This window comes from Mustela lutreola, chromosome 2 (assembly GCF_030435805.1).
Source record: "Mustela lutreola isolate mMusLut2 chromosome 2, mMusLut2.pri, whole genome shotgun sequence".
Classification (NCBI taxonomy): domain Eukaryota; kingdom Metazoa; phylum Chordata; class Mammalia; order Carnivora; family Mustelidae; genus Mustela; species Mustela lutreola.
The window spans coordinates 32080858-32105846 of NC_081291.1; the positions used below are offsets into that span (position 1 = coordinate 32080858).

Sequence of the window (24989 nt, forward strand, 5' to 3'; positions counted from 1 at the left end):
CAGGGATCTTACTACTTGTTCTAAAACCTGTATTTAACCAGGCACTTTTCTCTTCTCCCTCAAACACTTAAATTTATTAGTGTAAATGTTTGATGGGTGTCTTCATCACCAGAGTATAAGTACTTTGAGAGCTGGGTACCTGTCTGTTTCACAGCTTTGTCTTCAGTGCCAAGCATGGTGTTTAATAATGGTGCTCAGTAAATTGTAGAAAGAAGGAAAAAGAACTGGCTTTTAGCCTAGACCCCTACCACTCACCCTCTTGGTGGCTTTTGGTGTGTTGTTAATTCGGAGTTTAATTTTTTCATGTAATATGGGGATAATAATGATAATGGCACTTAGTATGTGCTAGGCACTGTGCTTTTGTTACCTCCTCAATTAAACTTAATCGTAGAGGTGAAATGACTTGGTTGAGGTAAATAGTTCATAAGCAGAAAACCGGATTTAAATCCTGCTCTCTTTAATTTCAAAAACTGATTGCTCTTCTCTGTACCTTTATGCAATTGTCCTGGGGGTAAGACCTGTAGGGGAGGTCCTTGATACCTGGCAGGAGGGTGCTTGTCCATTCTGAGGATATTGACATTCATGAAGAAGCAGGCTTAAACCAGTTTTGGGGAATTGGAGTGTGGGATTAACTCCATTTAGATGAAAGGGTAAGTAAGTGACTTCTAAACGGAGTCCTGAAGAAGTTAGCTGGATCCAGAAGCAGTGTGTAATAATATGCCCCAAGGCAAGAACTGGGGCCAGAGGGTGAAGAGTTTTGCAGGCCAGGCCCAGCAGTTGCTACTTGCTGTAAAACACTGTAGGGAAATGTCAATGAGTTTTATTTATTGAAAATATTCTGGCGGTAACAGATCCCAATTTGGAGTCCCCTTTATGGGCCAAAGTGTCCATAGCCTTTCTCCCATTTTTGCATCTCTCTAGCAAAGGAAGCATTTTAGCTCTTTCATTCCACTGTAGCACCCAACACAGTAGTGTTTAAGAAAGGAATTAGCAACCTCACCCAAGTCACTTCACCTCTATAGCCCCAGTTTCTTATTTGGAAACTAGACATAATTAAAATGTCTACCTCAGGGGCGCCTGGGTGGCTCCGTGGGTTAAAGCCTCTGCCTTCAGCTCAGGTCATTATCCCAGGGTCCTAGGATGGAGCCCCGCATTAGGCTTCCTGCTCAGCGGGGAGCCTGTTTCCCTCTCTCTCTCTGCCTGACTCTGCCTACATGTGATCTCTGTCTGTCAAATAAATAAATAAAATCTTAAAAAAAATAAAATAAAATGTGTACCTTATAGGCTTTTTGTACAACATCCACACAGTGTCTGGCACAAAATAAGCTTTCAGGCAGTGTTAGGTGCTTCTTTTATTAATACATATTTCCTATCCATTCTGGCCATGCCTCTTGAAGACTCTTTGTGCATTGTCTATTTATCAAAAACAGGTTGACTGGGACACAGTAACTGACTTTCTTTTTTTCTTTCTTTCTTTTTTTTTAAAGATCATGATTTTAGTGTTTACAAAGATAATAAAATTGTCAATGAAAAAAAGAATGAATCATCTTATTGGGGTAGTCCTGCTGTTTCCTAGATGTGTTTATGATGAAATGCAAAATGTGAAATGGTCTAATACTTGTAGAACCCATTGTGTATGCCAGGGCTGTGCTCTCCATGCGTTATCCCTGGGAAGTGAGTTTGATTATGTCTGTTTTACAGATAAGGAAGTTAGGATCTTTCTGAGGTGTTGACACCAGACAACTGTAGAAGTAGACATTAAACCATGTGCTTCTCCAAACCATTTTGTGCCATTAGCATTGTAATAGGCTGACTTATTTCCCAGCAATTTCAGCAGCTCCCCTGGGAGGTGAAAATGGAAACAGGGCTCTTAATTGTTTTTCTAATCTATTGGATTAATTGGCAGCACCAGGCATAGTGTGCTGCCTAGTACATAGTAGAGGCTCAAGAAATGTTTATTGACTGTAAATCTTAAATCAAATTGAGTGAGAAAAAGATGACAGAGAAAGGCAGTATTAGGGCCTGGCCCCAGCCTTTTTTCTACTAAAACAAAACAGAACAAAAAATCCAAAAAACAAATCTGAGGTCACCAAAGATTTTATTAGCATGGTGTGTTTACACAGATTAACAGTTGGAGTCTGAGGTGACAAATTTTCCTGTGTGTGTTGCAGGGGATTAACTCCTGTCTGTAGAGTTATTATCTACAGAAATCTCTTTGCTTCCCACTAGGTGCCCTCACTGCCCAAGAAACTCCTGGCTCTGTCCTTGTGTTGGGCTAATTAGTTTAGTTTCAGTGAAGAAAAACTATGTGTAAGATTAAAATAAAACAACTGTAAATAAGAAGGTATAGCTGCTGTCATAACTCATCACTAACGTATTTCAAAGCCAGATCTGACAAATATTTGTATTTTCTTTTAGCTTAGGCAATTCAGTGTTGGCAGCATTTTATGGTTATGGAGGAAGAAAGGAGACCTTTTGCATAGAAGAGCAAGCATGCTGTATTTAAATCTAGATTCCTCTTCCTCCCCGGTAACAGAAAAAAAAAATCTTAATTTTTTTTGGAGGAACTTTATTGTGATAAGGCATTTATTGGACATACCAAACCTGAAAGGTGGCTGGTCAGATAGCAGTTTGATTACTAAACATCCTCTTTATGATTTATATATTGTTACCACAACATGAAGATATTACTGAGGAGTTAATTTACTATAGAAATAGTGTATGTAGAAATTTTAAAGTGTAAAACTAAATGTCTATGTTAAGAGCCAGTGCCCAGACCTTGGTTTCTAATTCCATTCTCCAGTAAAAGGAACCAGACATGACTTAATTCTATGGCTGGGGCAGGGAATAAACAAAATGGGCCTGGAGCATCTTCTGATGCCAGAAAGCATGAAAGTGCTAAAACAAAACAAAACAAAACACAAAACACACAGTAGTGGGGTATGTCAAATGAACATAGGCGCCTGAAAGCTCCTAGTGGGTCAAAGCTGGGACAGTTTAAACAACTAAATAGCATAATTTTAAATCGTAACCCAAGATAGAAAATGAATATAAATAAAAGATATACTATACATATAATATATGTTGTAATAATGTCAATATAAATATATAAAAATATAAATTATTAATAAAAAAGAGATATCTGTGTGTCCATACTGATGTAAGTAAATGATTGGATATGTAACCTAATAGGAGAGAATAGATAAAATCTTCCATGTGTAGAATTCCAAATGATTTTTGTCAAAAATCCTCCTAAAGGAGGTGAAACATGACTGTCCATCCCTAAAATGTTGGCTGTGTTTCATGACATCCTTCTAAGGAACATAGTATGGAAAGGGGGGGGGAACTTTATAGTGGAGAAACTTGACAGGCACTACCCCAGCCAGCTGATCAAGTTAGCATGAACAATGATAATGTATACTTGATATGATGTAATGAGAATGGCACTTTATCTCTGTGGTGTTCCTCCTCAGATCTGTTAATCCCATTATGATTATGAAAAACCCAGTGGAAAATTGAGATAAAATATCTATAAAATATCTAACTAGAACGCCTCAAAACTGCTGTCAAGGTCATCAGAAAAGGAGTCTGAGAAGCTATCACAGTCTCAAAGAGGGGTAAAGAGTTGTGACAACTAAATGTAATGTGATATCCTGTATGGGATTCTGGAACAGAAAAGGATGTTAGGCAAAAACTAAGGAAATCTGAATAAAGTAGGGACTTCATTTAAGATAAATAGGTCAGTATTGGTTCATTAGTTGTGACAAATGTAGCATACTAACAGGAGAGGTTAGCAATAGGAGAAATGGGGTATAGGGTAAATAGGAACAATGTATAGTATTTGAAGTGTAGAGCACGCTGTAAGCTTAGCATCATTCTAAAATTAAAAGCTTTTTTTTTTTTTTTTTTTTTTTTAAAGCTTATTTTTACAAAAAGACGGTGGCAAGGACAAGAGTCTCTAGTTCAGGTTTAATTTTCATCATGCTGGGAGCCTGAAGTAAATAAAAGCCCTTGGTGTCCTAGGCTGATTATGGTGTAATCTGGGGCAACTCTTCTTTGCTGTCATCTTGTAAAGCCATGACAGTTTGTTTGCAGAATCAGAGAATGCAGGAATTTTAAATGTTCTCCTGTGGAATTTCCTACCGGCATGACTTTTGTTTTCCCCTTTGCTTCTGCCCGGTAGCAGTCCCTTGAGTGGCATTTACTGTCCTAGTTAATCAGAGGGTAGGAGAAATGAAAAACTCTCCTCTTCCCCCTCCTATGAAGTTTCAATGGGCACTGGAAATGTAGGTCAAATTGCATCACTGTAGAAAGGAGTGAACAGGAAGGTATTTATGAAGTGCTGCCAGCCTCTCTTTAGATTCTGAGTTATGATGAGCCAGTGTTGAGCCAGATTAGGTGTGAGATACATGGAATCAGAGAGTCATGTTTTTGATGTAGTCCCAGAATGTTACATTTAATCAGTAATAAAAAGATTTCTGTCTGAAGCCCTGGTGAAAATAACTTGTACTGGCTTTGTTTAATTTGCATCTCCCAGCTTCTGGAATTCTTTTTGTCTCTTATTTATTATTGGTATATTGAGGCAATCTATATTAATTTAGCTAGGGAGATGTTTGAATTGTAGAAACTATTGTCATGTGTACCTAAAAAAGAATCTCTTGTTGGGTAATCACAGAAGTCAAATAATGTATTTTGCAAATTACCCATAATCATGTGTGCAGTGGGATCTTCATTAGCATACAGAAATCACAAAATAGGGACGCCTGGGTGGCTCAGTTGGTTGGACGACTGCCTTCGGCTCAGGTCATGATCCTGGATTCCTGGGATCGAGTCCTGCATCAGGCTCCCAGCTCCATGGGGAGTCTGCTTCTCTCTCTGACCTTCTCCTCACTCATGTTCTCTCTCACTGTCTCTCTCTCAAATAAATAAATAAAATATTTAAAAAAAAAAAAAAAAGAAATCACAAAATATATTTTTTATTTTTAAGTTAGGTTTCAAGTACACCATCCAATGGCTTTCAATTTTTTATTTTTTTGCTTTCTTTTTTAAAAATATTTTATTTGTCCCAGAGAGAGAGAGAGAGAGAGAGAGAGAGAACAGGTGCACAAAGAGCAGGCAGAGCAGGGGGAGGGAGAACCTTCCTGCTGAGCAAGCAACCCACTGTGAGACTCAATGTCAGGACCTTGAGCCAAAGGCAGACACCTAACTGACTGAGCCACCCAGGTGTCCTGGCTTTATGGATTTTAAGATAAGCCTTTAAATATATGTTTGTATTTTTTTTAACGTTATATACTACTTGTCCTTTGTTAAGACATCCAGATACTTGCTGCCCAAGTGCTTTATGTTACTTATATTGTCAATATTGAACAGTAAGCATCCTGACAACAAAACCAATTATAAAACCTACTCCATTTCTACTCTTTCCTTAACTCCTGTTAAGATCCGTGGTAGTTTGTATACAAAATGGAAAATCAGATGATAAAATAATCGCACATGCTTGGGTTTTATTTAATCTTAAAGGTTGCATAAAGTGGGCGCCTGTGTGGCTCAGTGGGTAAGCCGCTGCCTTCGGCTCGGGTCATGATCTCGGGGTCCTGGGATCGAGTCCCGCATCGGGCTCTCTGCTCGGCAGGAAGCCTGCTTTCCTCTCTCTTTCTCTGCCTGCCTCTCCATCTACTTGTGATTTCTCTCTGTCAAATAAATAAATAAAATTTAAAAAAAAAAAAGGTTGCATAAAGTATTCTGTGACATATGTTTATAATCTAACATACTTTTAGTTATTTTGACTTTTTATTTTGAAATAATTAAAGATTCACAGGTTGCAAAGACAGTTCAGAGAGGACCTGGTTACTCTTCACCCAGTTTCTCCCATCAGTTGCATCTTTCTTATCTATACAGCACAATATCAAAACCAGGAAAGTGACATTGGTATAAAATACATGTGTAGTTCTGTGTCATTTTATCTCATATGCAGACTTGTATAACCACTGCCATAATCACAGAAGTCTCCCTTGTGCTATCCTTTAATGGTTGTACTCATTCTTGTTACCTTTACAACTCCTAACTCCTGGCAACCACTAATGTTCTGTAATTCCATAATTTTGTCATTTTGGGAATGATACATAAATGTGATCTTTTGAGATTGGCATTTTCAATCAGCAGTTTAAAAAGAATCTTATTTTTAAAAAAAGTATCAATGTTAAACATTTAAAAAAATACATATATTTTTTAAAGATTTTATTTATTTATTTGACAGAGAGAGACACAGTGAGAGAGGTAACATAGCAGGCGGAGTGGGAGAGGGAGAAGCAGGCTTCCTGTTGAGCAAGGGGCCCGATGTGGGCTTGATCCTAGGACCCTGAGATCATGACCTGAGCCGAGAGCAGACGCTTAGCGACTAAGGCACTCAGGTTCCCCTAAAAACATGTATTTATTAATTTATTTATTTTTATTTATTTATTTTTAAAAGATTTTATTTATTTATTTGACAGAGAGAGATCACAAGTAGGCAGAGAGGCAGGCAGAGAGAGAGAGGAGGAAGCAGGCTCCCCGCCGAGCAGAGAGCCCGATGCGGGACTCGATCCCAGGACCCTGAGATCATGACCCGAGCCGGAGGCAGCGGTTTAACCCACTGAGCCACCCAGGTGCCCCAAACATATATTTATTTTTTAAAAGAAGTTGTTGTCCAGAGTTTGATTCACTAATTTTCAAACCTGTACTTTTCTAGCCTTGGGTATTCTATACTCTGTTGCTATATTTGAACAGCAGCTAAAGTCGTATGTGCTGATGTAATAACTGATTATTGCATTAACCTTTTTGCCTACAGTTAAAAGATGGTACTGCAAAGTTAAAGGGAAAATTACCCCGGGAAAAGCCCATCCCATCAACGAATTAAATATTGCAATTGTTTATGAAGCAGGAATAAGAAAACCAAATGTATACTTTAGTTATACCAAATAAAGTAACTGAGCCACATTTATGTTCATTTCTTCTTGAAAGAATTTTTCAAAGAAAAACTCCTTGGAACATGATATTTAAATAAATAGTAGTTTAAATATTTATGTTAATTAGATAATGAAAGATCAGAGAATTGCTGTACAGATCATCCTCAGCTTATAATGGGGTTATGTCCCAATAAACTATCATAAGTTGACAGTATTGTTAAATCAAAGATGCACTTAAACCACCTAACCCGGGGTGCCTGGCTGGCTCAGTCAGTACAACATGGGACTCTTGATTTCTGGGTTGTAAGTTTGAGCTCCACTCAAAAGAGATTTCTTAAAAATAAAATCTTTTTTTTTTTTTTTTTAAATGCCTAACTCAGCTAATATCATAGCCTACTCCAATCTACCTTAAACCTGCTTATATTAGCCTACAGTTGTGCAAAATCATCTAACACAAAGCCTGTTTTATAAGAAAATTTTACTGTCTCATGTAATTCATTGAATACTGTGCTGATAGTGAAAACAGAATGACTCTATGGGTACAGAATGGTCGTAAATTTTGTCATTTGTGGACCCTCATGATTGCAGGGCTGACTCGGGCTGTGGTGCTGCCCAGCATTACGAGAGAGTGTCATACCACATATAGCTAGCCTGGGAAAAGATCCAAATCCAACATGCTAAGTGTGGTTTCTGCTGAATGTGTATTACTTTCGCACCATTGTAAAGTTGAAAAATCATTAAGTCAAAAAACATTGTTAAGTCAGGGACCTCCTGTGTGTGGTTAGTGTGAAATGTAACATATGAAGGTCAGTGTCTTCATCATGTTAATACTGGCATAAGCAGGAAATGGAGTCCTGTGGTACATGAAGGATGGGAACAACCCATCTCAGAGGGAACAGATCTTCCTTAGATGACAATATGCTGTTTTCTAACAAAATATAAAAATTATGCTAGGAGCTGTAGGAGGACACATTAGTGTTTCATTACAAATGATACGGTGGCTCTAGGGAATCCCATGTGGCCAGACCTATGTAACTGAGCAAATAGAAGGTGAGCCCCCAGGCACCATTTTGCAGCTCCCTGGCAGTGAAGGAGGGGTGTGAGCACTCTCTCCTTGGCTTGCCCAGAATTCATGTTCCTGGAAGTTGTGTCAAAGCAGATTTTTCATAAATGAAATACTATTATAATTGGCAAATGATCTTTATTTGACTGTAGCTCCTAACATTTTAGACAGCCTTCCTCCCCATAGGAAATTATTCTTTGTAGTTAAAACAACCTCTACCTACCACTTTACCACTTTAACATTTTTCTTTCTTTCTTTTTTTAAGATTTTGTTTATTTATTTGAAAGAGAGGGAGGGAGAGGGAGCCAGCCAGTGAGCACAAGCAGGGCGGCAAGGGCAGAGGTGGAGGGAGAAGCAGACTCCATGCTGAGCAGGGAGCTAGATCCCAGGACCCCAAGATCATGACCTGAGCCAAAGTCAGATACCTAACTTACTGAGCCACCCAGGTGCCCCACCACTTAAACATTTTTCTTCTGATCATCCCTGTTTTCTTCAAGCAGTGTATCATTGTACTTAAAATAGCCATTGGGGTAGGGGAAAAGGGAAGCAATCATTTATTGATTATCAGCTGTATGCCAGGCACTGTACCAAGTGTATTAAGTAACCATAGCAAGTAAGTCAATTTTCTTGGTCAGATTTACTTAAGAGGCCTGCTGCTCAAAACAGAATGTATATGTTACATATACACATATTTGAAGTTATATGTGTGTATATATATATATATATATATATATATATATGCTGATTTATATATAAGTAGGTAATTTAAAGAATATATTAATTTGCATATTCATGAGACAATGTGTGAAGTGATATGGAATATAAGAATATAAAACCTACCTCTCCCATTAGCAGCTCTCTATCCAGATGAGGAAAACCAATTATAAGAAGAAATTATAGAAGACAAATCAGTTAATTACAGGAGTGAAAATTGCTCAACTTATCAATGCAACATATATAATAAGGCAATCCATAAGTAATTACCAAGTAAATCCTTCAGATTTTGAGTGCTGTAGTTGTTCAGAGGATGAAAAGATTATTGATCTCTGACCCTTGGTTGTGTCACCTGTAAAATACAGATGATACCTACCTCATAGTGAGAAATGAATAAACTGTGTAAGTAAAAGCCTTATTATATATATTGCCTGTTAGTACACTTTCAATAAATCATAACCGTACTGTTAATAATGAAAATTGTAATAATAGCAACAGCACTAATACTGTATTAGGGTGGGTTGACTGTTTGTTACACAAAACTGTAGTAGTATAATAAAATACATGTTCATTTCTTACTCAAGTCATAGCTCAGTGTAGTTTGGCAAGGAGGCTCTTGTTTTACCCAGTCATTAAGGGGCGAAGTTTTGTGGCTCTGCCCACCTATGGACTTGGAGCCCTCTCTGTTTTACCAGCCTAGCGTATGAGAGGCTAAGAATCAAAACAAGGAGGTTTATGTGGATCCAGCCTAGAAATGGATCCCAATGTTTCTCTTCATATTTTAAGGGCTCACATAGTTAGGCCTTCCTGCAATGGTTATTGGGAAATTTAGTCTAATTGTATGTTTTGGAAGATGAAGAATGTAGTATAGGTTGGCATTGGCAATCTTTATCACAAATAATATTTAGAAAGGCTTATTAAAGAGGCAGGACTTTTCCTGGATCTTTTAGAGAAGCCACTAAGAGTTGTAGGTTGCCCAGACTACCTTTATTTAGGTGGCCTTACTTAAAGACAAGGGTAGAAGAATTAAAAAACAAAAAAACTCCAGAAAGCTCCCAAACCCTGCAAGCATTATCAATAACAATTACATATTTAATGCACTAGCAACTGTCTCTACTGTGAGCCGTTTATTTGGTAGTGACCTTAGGCAAGCCATTTTACTACTTTAGACCTCCATTTCCTCACTTCTAAACGTTCTTCATAGAGGTGTGGTGAACGTTAAACAGGACAGTGCATGTAAAGTACTTAGCACAGGGGCTGGCCCAGAGTAAACAGTCGAAGTTGTACCTGCTATTGGTACTGTTGATAAGTACGCCTCCAGAGGGAAATACTTGCTGGCTGTTCATTTATTTGACATCTTTCCTGAAGGACTGTGTTAGAGTAGCAAAGAATGATTTGATTGAGTATGTGGATTTTAGAATTCTATAATTCTACTCCAGTAATAGGAAATTAATGTCCCCTTGGCAGAATATTGGGGGAGAAACTCTTTCCGTCCCTCCCAGGCTCCCCTCTTCCCTGTCAACACCACAGACTTTTAATTCCCCTATCAAGAGGACAGCAGGAGTCAGGGACTTGACTTTTTATCCCTCCTTCCCCTTTTTCGATAGGTGGATTTGGCTGGGAAGAGTGAGGGTAGGTGCCAGAACAGCTCCCTATTACTCAGGCGTAATTGCAAGTTCTTAGCAAGGCAGGAACATCCCACCCCAGGCCTGCGTTATTTTGAGTGGTTGAGTAGCTGTCAGAGCCTGTGGTTCCATTGAATTCAGTTCTATTGAGCAGGCATTTATTAACACTTAGAATATCAGGCCCTGGGGATGCAGAGAGGAAATGTTGCAGACCTGGCCTCAAAGAAGCCCACTTAGGGATGTAGGTGTGATGATCTGAAGAGGTTTATCTGAGTTTGTTTTGGAGGCTGGATGTGAGTTACTGGGAAGGTAGGAAGGAAGTAGTTCAGGGTGGTAGGAAGAGCAGGTATGGAGGAACAGAGGTAGGGATTGCTGTGCAGGGTAGCAGTAGAAGGAATGGGTTTCAGCTCTACCTTCGTATGCAGCTGCCACAGTTCTACCCCTTCTGGGCCTCATCTCACAAGTTTCAGCAAGGATAGTAAAAGTACCTATGTTATAGAACTGGGAGGATTAAGTTTAGAGAATACACGTAAAGGGTTTACTGTGTGTTGAAACTAGGCACATAGTAAGTGCTTAGTGAATGTCAGCCACTGTTACTGTCCTGTGCTTTTGTAATTGACTTGCAAATCTACTGACTTGAGCAAGTATTTTGCATAAATTATTGACATTTTTATTATATTTTTGCTTTTCCTTCAACCTAATGATGAAATAGTGTACTGTAGTCACACTTGATGGGCAAATGGCTTACCCCTCAGCTAAACGGAGGGAGAGCCTGGTTACCCTCAGTGAAGTCTGGGAGAGATAAAGCTTGAGATAGAAGAGTCATATGACCGAAAATGTCAAGGGAAGTGAGGGATGGCTACGCTGAAATCTTTCCTAAGAAAGAACTGGCTGAGTTTTTATGGAAATGGTCTGGTGCCAGGCACTGTCAGAAGGTGGAGGCTCCTTAGGCGCAGTTTTGCGGAGGGTCAAGCAAGCTCTATGACCAACTGTGGGGACTAAAATGTATTCTGGAAACCTGGGCCAGAGCTATTGGAGTCCTTACTGGAAGTCATTTCAGCTCCCTGTTCAGCAGTTACATTTTCATACTCTCATTTGGTGTTCAACGGAGTGACCCTGAGACTAGACCCTGTAGTTCAGGAGGTGGGAGAACTCCAGCTGATCTTTGAAGAGGTGGATGCCCAGACGCACCACTGAAAAGTCCAGTTGTGTGGAACGTAGCATTTTATTCTTAAATTTGCTTTACCAGGGAGAAAGCTTGTCAGGGTGAAAGCAATGAAGAAAATGAGTAAACTCAGGGCTGCATTACTTCATATTTTTGGAGCATTACAGGTGATACGTAATCTGTTTTTAAAATGTTTGGTCTGTGGTGTTTCATGTGGGAGAAGAGCCTGACGATTATCACATGGGCTAAAGGTGACACACAGGAGATAGGTGGATAAGGAAAACAAGTAATGCAGCCAGGTGGGAACTTTGAAAAGAACATGCCCAGTGAGGGACAAGGGGTAACCCGTGACAGGAGAGCTGCCCCCCTCCCCCCCGCTCCACCTCTGGCCACATTTTTTTTTTTTTTAACTTTCCAAGAGAAAAAGGAAATTTGGAATTTTAGGTGAGATTTCCCACCTTTTATATGTTAGCAATAGATTCCTTTTTTCTCCTAAGGTCACTAAAGTAACATAGACCATAAAGTGAACTGTTTTAGGCCTGTGGACCTGTTTGCAGTGGGCATCAGAGAGTGGAGAGAAAGATGTGTAACCCCAGGGCCAAGCTGCGCAGCTGAATACATGGTCAGCTCTGGTGCCATGCACGGAACCTTGCATGGAGCACACACTCTGCATGTTTTTACTGAATAAATACAGGGGGCAAACCTCTGTTTCTAATCAGTCTTTCCATGCATAGAATGGGCACATTGGAGCCAGCCTTCCCTCAGCTCCAACTTGGAAGATAGAGGATCCGGTTAGAACTTGTCTTGCCCTCCTTGCAGGGCCCTCTCTACCCTGTTCTCTTCCCTTTCATGCCCTCTCCAAGCACCTAGGTAGGTACCTAGGTGTTCAAGCTTCTAGATTTTAAGAAGGTTTAAGAAATAAAAAGAGGGCGCCTGGGTGGCTCAGTGGCTTAGGCCGCTGCCTTCGGCTCAGGTCATGATCTCAGGGTCCTGGGATTGGGTCCCGCATCGGGCTCTCTGCTCAGCAGGGAGTCTGCTTCCTCCTCCTCTCTCTCTCTGCCTGCCTCTCTGCCTACTTGTGATCTCTCTCTGTCAAATAAATAAATAAAATCTTAAAAAAAAAAAAAAAAAGAAATAAAAAGAAAGTTCGTATTGGTATGCTTCAATACAAGACTGACTCAGTTTAGCCTGGTTTTCTTTCCACAATCATGGTTATTGCATTTTTGTTTAATTTTGACAGACTCGACTGTATAATAAATAATTACAGTGAGGCTCTCAGAGTCTTAAAACTACATAAAAATGTTCTCCTAGAAAATAAGTCCTTTTCCCCATAAAGGTTGATATAACATTGCTCACCTAACAGTGTGGGCTTTTCTCTATTTAAAGATGAGAGAATTTTTCTGAACCCTTGAGCATTTCACAGAACCTCTTTTTACAACAAATTCTGGTGACATCTGCCCTTCTTAAAACAAAAGTTTTCACTGTCTTGAGCAAGGTAATTTTTGTTGCACTTATCAAGAATCAATTAACATTTAAGCTGAGAAGAGAGGAGCCATCTACTTTACAGGTCTGTGGGATTCTTAAACCCTTGGGGAAGGAAATGCTTTGGGCCTCTGGAGGACTGTACCTGGGACAGGAAAGTCCAAGAACAGCCCTACCTTCCCCCCAACAACAGAAACTTCTTCTCTTTCTCTCTTCTGGGATTTCGTGGCCTCCTAGGTTGGATTCTCTCTGAGCAGCATGTTTTTTCTCTTTGCTTACCGACTTTTTCTTATAGACTGAGAATACATGGGAGTAGCTTACAGTCGAGCCCAGAGCAGAACCTCTTCATTCCAAATTCTAATTCCAAGGAGACCAAATGGAATATCTCAGTTTGGGTCATGTGTCCTTTCGCCAAAGCAGAGGAGGAGTTTGGGATCACATAATACAAATATCATGTGGCAGAGAGTTGAGAATTACATAGTACTTAGGAAAAAGGATCACCATGGGCTAGGCAGCTCCTCTAGAGAAGAAGGGCATCTTCTACAATCTTGCCTACCCCCCCCCCCCAAAATAAATAAATGTATGCTTCTCTCAGAACTTTGGAGAAATTCAAGTTATAATTTTTTTTCTTTTTCTTTTTTTAAGATTTACCTACTTAGAGAGAGAGAATCTCAAGCAGATTCCCCTGTTGAGTGCATAGCCCGATGTAAGCTCTGCTTGATCCCAGGACCCCAAGATCATGACCTGAGCCAAACCAAGAGTCAGATGCTTAACTGCCTGAGCTACTCAGGCATTCCTGTATCTTTTTTATTTCCTTCTCTCCCATCTCTCACTGCCTGTCTTTTAAAAACTATCTTATTAAAAATTATATTTATTGAACGTTTGTTACATTTTAGCTGGTAAATGAATAAAATCTGTCCAGTTTTTCCTATTCTTAGAAAATGCTTTACAGTCTACCTTTTAAACAATATATCTTTGTCTTTGCAAAACAAAATTAAGTCACTGTTTAGGCAGTTTGGTATACAAGGGAGCTAAATAACATCAAAAGCCTCCCTCTAGTTCCAATTCCAAACCATTTATTTATTGGGCAATCTTGAGCAAATTATGATCTCTCTCAGTTTGTTTCCTTTCTAGTAAAATGGGGACCATAACAAGAGCTCTTTTGAGTACAATGTTCTTGTGAAGATAAAAAAGAACATATACAAACATAGGGTAATTGCCTTTCTGCCCCCTGTTCTAAGAGAACTTGCTATTTTTAAATGCTTATTTTTAGTAACTGCCACTACCTTTTTTCCTCTAAGAATAGAATTTCCTTTAAAGCATTTTTGAGGCATGCAGGCTAGTAAATGGTGAATTCTTTTAAAGGTAAATGCTGTCTTGGGGACGATTTCATGGCACCCAAAATCTGATGACTTCCTTGGGTACTTTGGGGATATGGCTGGAGTATCCTGATGGAAAATGGAAAAAAAGCTTGACCCAGTGAATTCATGCTAGCAAGCACAGAGTTTAATCTGATGCCAGTGTTGTTCCACCTCTAGTCTACTCTGAAGGAATCACTGTCAGTGGGCCGAATGGTTATCTCTAACATAACATCTTTATTGGCTGTCTCTATCCTGGTAATTTGTAGCTTCCTTTGAGTGATTTTGCATAGCTGTAAAGTATTTAAGATGCAGAGAAATGAATTTTGGCTCAGGACAGACATGTTAAGCAAGATAGTGGCTTTTATTGGAAATAAGGCAGAAAAAGAACACTAAAATGGAAATAAGAGAAAAATTCTAAAAGATAGGAGACTAGGAAGGAATTAGAAATCCAAGGAAGACAAACAACTGGCTTATAACAATTGGAGGGATGATTATGAATGCTTACATCTGAATAACATTTTGTGGATGGATGAAACTGAAACTGTTTTTAAAAGGAAGAGGGAAAGGATACGGCCCAGGATAACTTAAAGAGCCAGTATAGATAATTATGAATAAATGTTCAAAACATGGTATAGAATTTCAGCTCCTGACTTTTTCTCAGACCATAGAAAATTTTGGCTTACTCTCTTAGAGTGGAAGTTAAGCAAAACAATCTTCTTGCCATCTAGCCTTGGTATATAGCTTTTGAGGATTATAGGAAGAGAAGTATGTTAATAGTGAATTTTTCATATGAAATCAGCTTGCCTTATGCTTTACACCCTGAGAGCATCTGCTTTGAAGCTGTGTCATTACCTGTATTTGCTGTTTTCTCTTGTGCTGCCTGTCTGACTTGAAAACTGGCTTAATTTCTAACTCTGGTTTGTTAACCTCCAGTCCCTTGACTTCTTAACTCAGTGCTCTTCTCCGAGTTAATTTTAATAGTAACCACATTCTACTTGCAATATATATGTACGCATATCTATGGAAATATGTGCATGGTGGAACACATAATTCCCTTGTGCTTTTTAGGAGGATGGCTTAATTGAGTTTTTGTTTTCTATTTGTAGTGTTATGAATTACTTTTCTGAATTGCTGAATAATAAAGGACTGAGTGAGCTCTCCAAATAATAATCTCATTCAGTGTGTGTTTTAAATTTGTGATACTGACAGGTTTCATAGGAGCAGGCTCTCTGAATAACCATTTCAAAAATTAAGTGAAAAGTCATTAGTGGCAAATTACACACAATGATTTTAAGCCCCAGGAGGCTGCCTCTATGTACACATTGAATAGTCATTTGTTCTTAGGTTATTGTAAATATAGCCAGTTAAATTCACTGTAAAAAGAAAAAAAAAAAGAATTGCATTTGTTAGAAAATTGGTAAAGTGCCTCTAATTTTAACACTTCGACATTTCAAGAGAGTTATAATAATTTCAGAACATCTGGCAGCAAATCAGATTATAGATTCCTGACTAGCTTTATCCATTGTTTCATCCTTTTTTTCCTTTTCTCTTTTTGTAGATCTAAACAGAATTAAGAAGAAAGAGCTTCCACAATCACAGCAGATGAAGATCCACTGGTGAATCAATCAGAATTTTTGGCCTGCCCTCCAAAGAAAAGGTAACTGGCTGTCCCAACATAGCACAGCCGAATAAATGCAATGCTTCTGATTATAACAGAGTTAGATTTCTACCAAAGGATGATAATTTTTAAAACTCAGGGTATCTGAGTAAGATCTCCAGTATAACCCTGAATATGATCTTGTAATAGGAAATGACACTGAATTTAAGAGTACAGTATTATTTGCTGTGTATCAAAAGAAAAAGTGTGCTAAATGACCATCCCCAACTTATTAACACTGTAGGAAGACTTCGGAGATAGGACCATCTCCCACTGTCCATCTCTCTCCACCTTTTCCTAGGAATTGGTTCAAAGATGTGCTCTTATGTTTCTGTTCAGTTCCACTTTCCCTCACTCCTGTTTTCTTCTCTCTTCAAACAATGTTGACCCAGCTGCTCAGAGCAGGGAAGATCCTAAGCGAATTTTAAAAGAAGCAGGAGTTCTTCAGACACACGCTCTGGGCCCAGAGCCTTTGCCTAGACTGCCAGGCGCTGTGTGCTCATGGGCAGTCCCAGATCACTACAAAAATAATAGTCACTATTTTCTTTTTAAAGATTTTATTTTATTTATTTGACAGAGATCACAAGTAGGCAGAGAGGCAGGCAGAGAGAGAGGGGGAAGCAAGCTCCCCGTTGAGCAGAGAGCCCGATGCGGGGCTCAATCCCAGGACCCTGAGATCATGACCTCAGCCAAAAGCAGAGGCTTAACCCACTGAGCAACCCAGGCACCCCAATAACAGTCACTATTAATTGAGTTTCTCACTACGTATTTGCCTTTGTGCATTTAATATTAGGGGAGGAGGGTGGTAAGTTTCACATACTATGAAAAAGAGGAAAAAGTCCTGGAGGAATTTTTATTAAAACAAAAAATCCATTTTCCTATCTACTCCTGAGAGGAATGAGGGAGCTAGAGCTTAAGATGCAATGTAAGATGAGTCACTGAGGGATAAAACTGAGCATGAGCCAAACAGGGAGGACCAAAGGCCATTCAGCTTCTGAAATTGATCAACTTGTGTATTTAGGCAACAAATGCAGTGCTTCAGTTAGGCTGAAGCAACTGTAGCAAAGATGGAAACATTTTGAACAACATGAATAACTCATCCTCAAAGATAACTTTACAAACAGAAACAGGAGCTTCAGGGAGAATGTAGCAGTTCTGTTTAGGTGCTTGGAGCATGTGACAGGATGGCTCTGAAGTCTCTGCCCTCAAAAGGGGCACCTAAAATTTTCTGACCTAAAGCTGAAAGGCCAGCATTTCAGAGGTATCCTTCAGGGATCATCAAAGTCATCACAAAGGATGGCATTCATTGTGGAATATCTGGAAAGCACCAGTGGTTTCTTAGATGGTGGTGAGCAACAGTGGTCAGGGAGGGGGGGTGAGGGTGGTGGTAGAGGGGAGGTAGGGAGGTAGAGAGAAAACACATTTGACAGAAATGCTAAAGGAGCTCTTTAGTCTGTAGTTGTTCAACTGAGCTTCTACAACTGTGAGCAGAGAGATTGTCCTTGAAGAGGAAAAGAGAATAGGAGGTGGTTTTCACAGGTTACAGTTATGACTTTTTTTTTTTTTTTTAAGATTTTGTTTATTTATTTGACAGAGATCACAAGTGGGCAGAGTGGCAGGCAGAGAGAGAGAGAGAGAGGAGGAAGCAGTTCCCTGCCAAGCAGAGAACCCGATGCGGGACTTGATCCCAGGACCCTGAGATCATGATCTGAGCCGAAGGCAGAGGCTTAACCCACTGAGCCACCCAGGCGCCCCATGACTTATTCTTTTTTGAATAGTGTTCAGACAGAAAGATTAATTTGATACCAGAAGGTCAATGACAAGGGGAAGGAAAGGAGGAAGCATAACAAACTCAAGTCTGCAAGAAGTGTGACGAACTCAAGTCCAGACAGGTAGAGTACTGAAATGGGCCAGGTAGCACTGTGAGAAACTGTCAAATTTATGACCAGTCTGAAGGGCAGCCCCTTTTCATGCCAACTGATTATAGGCTCAGTACCCATTCAGTAAATGTTTGAGTGCCTACCTATGTCATGCTGTGCTCTCTGGGCATTGGGGATTAATTAGCAAAGCAGAGGGACAAAAGTCCCTGCCATTGTGCCACCTACTTTTTCATGGAAAGAAACAGATCATAGAAAATCTAGTAAGTAAATACATTATACTAGATGATGAGAATTGGCTAGAAAAAGCAGGTCAGGATAATGAGAATCATGTGTGCTGATGAGGGGAGTTTTAGCGTTAAATAAGGGTGGTCAGGGTAGGTTTTTTGAGAAGGTGAGATCTGTGCATTAAAGATGAAGGAGCGAACGTTGTTACATGCAAAGGCCTAAAGCAGGAGTCTGCCTGAGCCTTCTGAGAAAGGTGAGAGTCAGAGCTGCTTGAGCAGGCAAGAGAATGGTAGGAAATAAGATCAGATAGGTACAAGACCAGCGAGTACAGCCTTAAAAGGCCATCCCTCGGCCCTTTTATTCTGGGAGGAGTGGGATGCCACTGGAAGATTTTGAGTAGAAGAATGACTTGATCTGACTTCTGTTTTTTCTTTCTTCTTTCTTTCTTTCTTTCTTTCTTTCTTTTTTAAGATTTTGTTTGTTTATTTGACAGAGAGGTAGAGCACACACATGCTTACAGGGTGTGGCAGGCAAAGGAAGAGGAAAACAAGGAGCTGGATGTGGGGCTCAATCCCAGGACCCAGACCTCCTGAGGATCATGACCTGAGCCCAAGGCAGACGCTCAACTGACAGAGCCACCCAGGCACCACTGTGACTTTTTTAATAGAAGTGCTGTGGCAGCTATATTGAGATAGGCTGTAAGGGGCAAGGGTAAAAACCAGGTCAGCTATGGTTATTGGAATCAGCCAGGCAGATTTTTAAGGGACCTGAACTCAACTTTAGTTATTTTCCCTGAGTTTTTTAATGTTAGCAACTAATTTAAGAAAAACAGTTTGAGTAAACCTAAATAAGCCTTTGGGATTCTGCCATCTGGTGACAGTTTGCTCCCTCACCTATGGAAGTGGAGAAGGAATTCAGAGGTTGAGAACTTTGGGACAGGCTAAACTGGGGAGGGTAAGAGTTAATTTGAAACTCACATGAAAGCTTGACTTTGTTTAGGAGGTGAAAGTGAAGGAAGGGAAAGGTAATGGCATGCAGAAATAGCCAAAAGGTAGCTACAAGCCCTAATGCCCGTCACTGATGAACAGATAAATTGTGGTACCTCTGCACAATGGGATATTATTTAGCCGTAAAGAGGAATAAATTACAGATATGTGCTCCAACATGGATGAACCTTGAAAACATTATGCTAACTGAAAAGACACCAGACACAAAAGGCCCCATATTGTGTGGTTTTAATTATGTGAAATATCTAATATAGGCAAATCTATTGAGACAAAACAGATGTTGGGGAGGGATAGGAGATGGGGATTGACTGCTTAATGGGTACAGGCTTTCCTTTTGGGGTTGTAAAAATGTTCTGGAACCACATAGTGATGATGGTTGTAGCATGCTGTGTATGTACTAAATACCACGTAGTATACTTTAAAGTGGTTAGAATTGTGAATTTTATGTTATGTGAATTTTACCTCAGTCGGGCGGGGGGGGGGGGAAGAATGGCATACAGAAAAACATTTGAGAGATGTGTATTTTAGGTTCTGTGTAGCTCAAGTGGAATCTTTGTAAGGGGGACTGATGGATGGTAAAGCTGGAAAAAGGATGTTGGGCCAGGTACTGAAAGGTGTTGCCTGCTAGAATCTCTTCTGCTGGAGGCTGTAAAGTATAACAGCATGTATTCCATGAGAAAGAATGGGACTAAAGAGAGGTTGGTGTTTTGGGAATCCCCGCTTCTGTGTTTCAAAGCAAAGTAAATGGCTTCTGGTCTTACCAATCTGTGATAACTGCTATTTACTTGGTAAGATTTTGTGACAATCATACAAAGGCTTCAAACAAAATGAATTTAGGGGTTCTCCTAAAAAAAAAAAAAAACCCATATTATAGTTCCTGGTTTTAGAAAAGGTTGTTAAAAAAAAATTTAAGTAACTATATGAGGAGATGGGATGTGTCATTTAACCTTACTGTGGTAATCATTTTCAGTAGGTGTATCAAAATTTGCACATCTTCAACTTTCATAATGTTATATTTCACTTATATTCCAATAAAGCTGGAAGAATTGCAACATTATATAAATATGTATGTTAATAAAAGTCCCTTTAATTATATTCTTTCACTTCCAGTTTTCCATAAGTCCAGAATTATCTAGACTGTTTCCTATGCATAGACTTGTCATCCTCATCATTATTACTGTTTCACAAAAATAGGCATGTATTATGCAAGTACTTTGCAAGTTGCTTTTTTTTTTTTTTAAGATTTTATTTATTTATTTGGCAGAGATCACAAGTAGGCAGAGAGGCAGGCAGAGAGAGAAGGAAGCAGGCTCCCCGCCGAGCAGAGAGCCTGATGCGGGTCTTGATCCCAGGACGGTGGGACCATGACCTGAGCCTAAGGTAGAGGCCTAACCCACTGAGCCACCCAGGTGTCCCCTTGCAATTTGCTTTTAAAAAATTTTACCTTGGCTGTCTTTCTACTTCTTTCTTTGGGACTGCTACATTATATGCTATACTTTCATTTGTAAAAACAAACAAAAAATGAAAAGCAAATGCGATTTACCTCCATTACAAAGAGGATGAGGATTATAAAGTATAAAATATAAAATTAGCTAACACTTAATGAGTACTTACTATGCGACAAGTGCTATTCTAAGCATATTACATAGTTGACTCCTTGTAACAAGTTGATAAGGTAGAATACTGTTATGATACTGCATAGATGAGGTATAGATATTGTTATGGTCCTCCTTTTATAGAAAAGCTAACTGAGGCAGAGACAAAGCCTGTCCTGTTAAGGTCCAGAGTTAGGCAGTGGCAGAGATAGACTCCAGGACATGTCTCACTCCCACTGATGTTTGTCCTGAGGGACCTTGTGGCCAATGGTGTGAGATCATAGAGATTTTTCAGAAGTCAATCTGGAATTCTGTGTGAAATTTTCCAAGTTTAATGTTGGCTTAAAAAAAAATTGAAATATAATTCAAATACCACAGATTTATCAATTTAATAATCTTTAATGTATTCATGGTGTTGTATAACTGTCCCCTCCATATAGGTCTAAACATTTTCATTACTCCCAAAGGAGGACCCTATTTGCATCAAGTAGTAACTCCTCATTTTCCCCTCCCCTCGGGCCTGAAAGCCACCTGTTTGTTTTCTGTGTGTAGAGATTTGCTTATTCTGGATAATTTATAGAAATGAAATCATATAATATGTGGCCTTTTGTGTCAGGCTTCTTTTCCTTAGCTTGTTTTTCAGGCTTATCTATGTCGTAGCATGTATTAGTACTTTACTCCTTTTAGTGGCTGAATAATAGTCCATTGTATGGATATGCACAATTTTATTCCTCCATCAGTTGATGGACACTTAGATTGCTTCTACCTTTTAGTTGTAAGTAATGCTGTTATGAATATTGGTGTACAAATCTGTGTTTGAGTCCTTGCTTTCAAATCTTTTGAGTATATATCTAGAAGTAGAATTATAGGATCTTATTGCAAATCTGTGTTTAACATTTGGAAGGACTGCCAGACTTTTCCACAGGGGTTGTATCATTTTACATTCCTACCAGCAATATACAAGAATTCCAATTTTTCTACATCTTTGCCAAGACTTATTATTTTCTGTTTTGTTTTGATAATAGACAACCTAGTGGGTGGGAATCAGTAACTCTTGTGGATTTTATATGGATTTCTCTTTTTTTTTAAAGATTTTATTCATATGACAGAGAGAGGGAGCATGTGCACAAGCAGGGGAAAAGCAGGTAGGGGGAGAGGGAGAAGCAAGCTCCTCTCTGAGCAGGGAGCCTGAAGTAGGGCTTGATCCAGGACTCTAGGATCATGACCTGTGCCGAAGGCAGATGCTTAACTCACTGAGCTTCCTATTTCACCCATGTATGTATTTCTGAAATGAAAAATGATATTGGATATCTTTTCCTTTGCTGTTGGTTATTTGTGTTATCTTTTTGGACAAACGTCTATTGAAATCCTTTGCCAGTTTTAAAAATTAGGTTATTTGCCTCCCCCTGTTTGTGGATTATAAGAATTCTTTATACGTTCCAGATACAAGTCTCTCATTAGAATACACAGTTTGCAAAAATTTTCTCCCTGTGGGTTGTCTTTTTATTTTCCTGAAGGTGTCCTTTGAAGCCCAAAGGTTTGATGGTTTTGGTGAAATCCCATTTATCTATTTGGCTCTGTTTTTAAGAAGTTACCTGCTAAGTCAGATTCTAGCTTACTAACCACTTACATATGATTGCTGTCCTCTGCTGCCACTCCCCCACAGAAACTATTTGGAAAAATCCTAATGCTTTGTGAAAATACCTGTTTTCTGAAGTGGAGAGAGGCAAGAGGTTCTGGAAAGTAGCAATGGTAGACTCAACAGTAGCAATTTTGTTTCAGTTCTGTTCTGCCTCTGCTGAAGTTCCTTTACTTGGAGCAGTTTGGTGGGGAGGAGATTGTGGTAGAAGGTGGAGAAGAGTCCTCAAGATTTTTACATTGATCCATAAAAGGTTAAAGAGGTTAAAATGTCAGAAACTTTGCCTTCTTTCATAGATTGTAGCATTTAAAATCAGAATGGCCATGGGGATGCAGTAATGGTGTGTTTCTAGGAAGACAGGTTTAGGGACCACCACATCTATAAAGTCTTTGGGGTTAAGGTCTCCCTTCTGTATGAGAGAATATGTGTTAGGATTAGGGGTTGAAGACAGAAAACAGTATTCATTCATTCACATGTTTAATGAAAAATAGTTAAATCTGCATGCCATCTATGTTTGCTAAGAAAAGGAAGGTTTTATTTTGGTGGTGGACAGGGGATGAAAGCCTTTGTGGAACAGTCTGTCCTTTGGGAAGCAGTACAAACCCAGATGGCTACAGGATCACAAAGAATGGGGAAAAGTCAGGGGGGTTGAATTTGTGGAATCTAGGACTTTGCTCAGAGCTAGAACTTTGCTGAGGAAAGAAGGAAGAAGATGTGTTGTTCCTTCCCTTTGCACTGACGCACCTGCACTGTTAGTCCTAGAGTTCAGCCTTAAAGCATTTTGCTGACTAACTGTGGGAACTGGCCACCGCACATCCCAGGTTCGTGGGTAGGTACATTCTAAACTCCCAGTAACACCCTTATGTTGGGAATGCAAACGTTTAACCCTGGGAAGACTAAGCATATATCTCTTTGCCACCTTGATTTTGAGCATGAACTTTTTTTTTTTTTTTAAGATTTTATTTATTTAGGGACACCTGGGTGGCTCAGTGGGTTAAAGCCTCTGCCTTCTGCTGGGGTCATGATCCCAGGGTCCTGTGATCGAGTCCCAAGTCGGGCTCTCTGTTAGCAGGGAGCCTGCTTCCTCTTCTCTCTGCCTGCCTCTCTGCCTACTTGTGATCTCTGTCTATCAAATAAATAAATAAAATCTTTTTTTTAAAGATTTTATTTATTTACTTGTCAGAGAGAGAGAGACCGCACAAGCAGGCAGAGTGGCAGACAGAAGCAGAGAGAGAAGCAGTCTCCCCACTGAGCAAGAAGCCCAATGTGGGACTTGATCCCAGGACCCTGGGATCATGAGCTGAGCCGAAGTCAACAGCTTAATCTACTGAGCCACCCAGGCGTCCCTCGAGCATGAATTCTTAACCTCAATCCATGAAATCCCATGATTTAGAGGTGGAGATGAGTTCTCTTGTGCTTAAGTGTGAGGAATCGGGGAAGATTTTATTAAAGAAGCGGTATTTGAGGAGGTCCTTGGTTGAGCAAGTAGGATTTAAACCAACAGACACAAAATATGATAAGTAGAGTGATCTTTATGAACAAAGCCTGGGTGCCAGGGCTCTGGAGTGCGGAGCATGTTTGAAGCTATAGATTGGTTATTTTGGCAGGACTGTAGAGTACCTGCCGGAGGGAGCACTGTGGTTGTGGTGAAATGGATCCAACTTATGAGGGCCTGTAGTGCTAGGTGAGAAGCTTTTACTGACTTCAGTGGTCAGTGGGGAGTCCCGACAACTGGTAGAGTGAGGACTGACATAACTAAAACCATTCTTCATTCTGTAAGACTGACCTGACACAGTAGCATGGTTCCATTAAAATTGGGATTTTCTGTGTGACAGACATGGTGTTAATAAAAATAGCTAACACATACGGGGTGCTTTTGTACTGTGAGGTTTCCTGATTCTCCTCATAAAGTAGATACTCTTGTTTTACTAATTTTATAGATGAGGAAACAGGTACAGAGAGGTTAAATGGTTTCCCCAGAATTACACCACATATGGTAGCACAAGGATTCGGCCTGGGCAGACCAGCTTTAGAACTCATGTTCTTAACTGCTGGGTCCATAGGTTGTGATATTTACAGTCATGTCAGTAAAACCTGTATCAGTAGAAAGATTTTGGAAATTATTTTTAACAATGTGTTTAATCTTTGCATTTTATTGCATCCAAGGCAGTGCACTAGAACTTTATATAGTCAGCTTCTTTTTATAGCTAAATGCTAGTCTGACTTCTCCATTTTTTCCCATAACATTTTTCTATTCTTTCTCTCTCTCTTTTTTAGCTACTTAAAGGCTTTAAGTGAAGATTTTAAATCAAGTTTGTCAGTAGTTTAAAATTATGGGCCAATATTAAGTCCCTAGAACACTTAGTCTTTATTCAATTTAAAGTTAAAACTTACTATTTGTATTTTGTATTTTTTTATTTTTAAGATTTTATTTATTTGGGAGAGAGTGAGAGAGAGATAGAGAGAGCGCACAAGCAGGGGGGCTGCAGAGGGAGAGGGAGAAGCTGACTTCCCTCCTAACAGGGAGTCCGAAGCATAGCCCGGCAGGGCTTCATCCCAAGATCCCAGTGATCTGAGCTGAAGGGAGACGCTTAACCTGACAGCAGATGCTTTAACCTGACTAAGCCACCCA

General features: G+C 39.6%; 1 protein-coding gene across 2 annotated transcripts in view; it reads left to right on the forward strand.

Annotated features, from left to right (window-relative positions):
* Positions 1-24989, forward strand: part of ATXN7 (ataxin 7) — a 138000-nt gene that overhangs the window by 17152 nt on the left and 95859 nt on the right. For both annotated transcript variants that reach the window (XM_059161416.1, XM_059161419.1), the window contains exon 2: positions 15913-16011. The gene's annotated coding sequence lies outside the window, so the exon portion shown is untranslated. The remainder of the gene's footprint in view (positions 1-15912; positions 16012-24989) is intronic.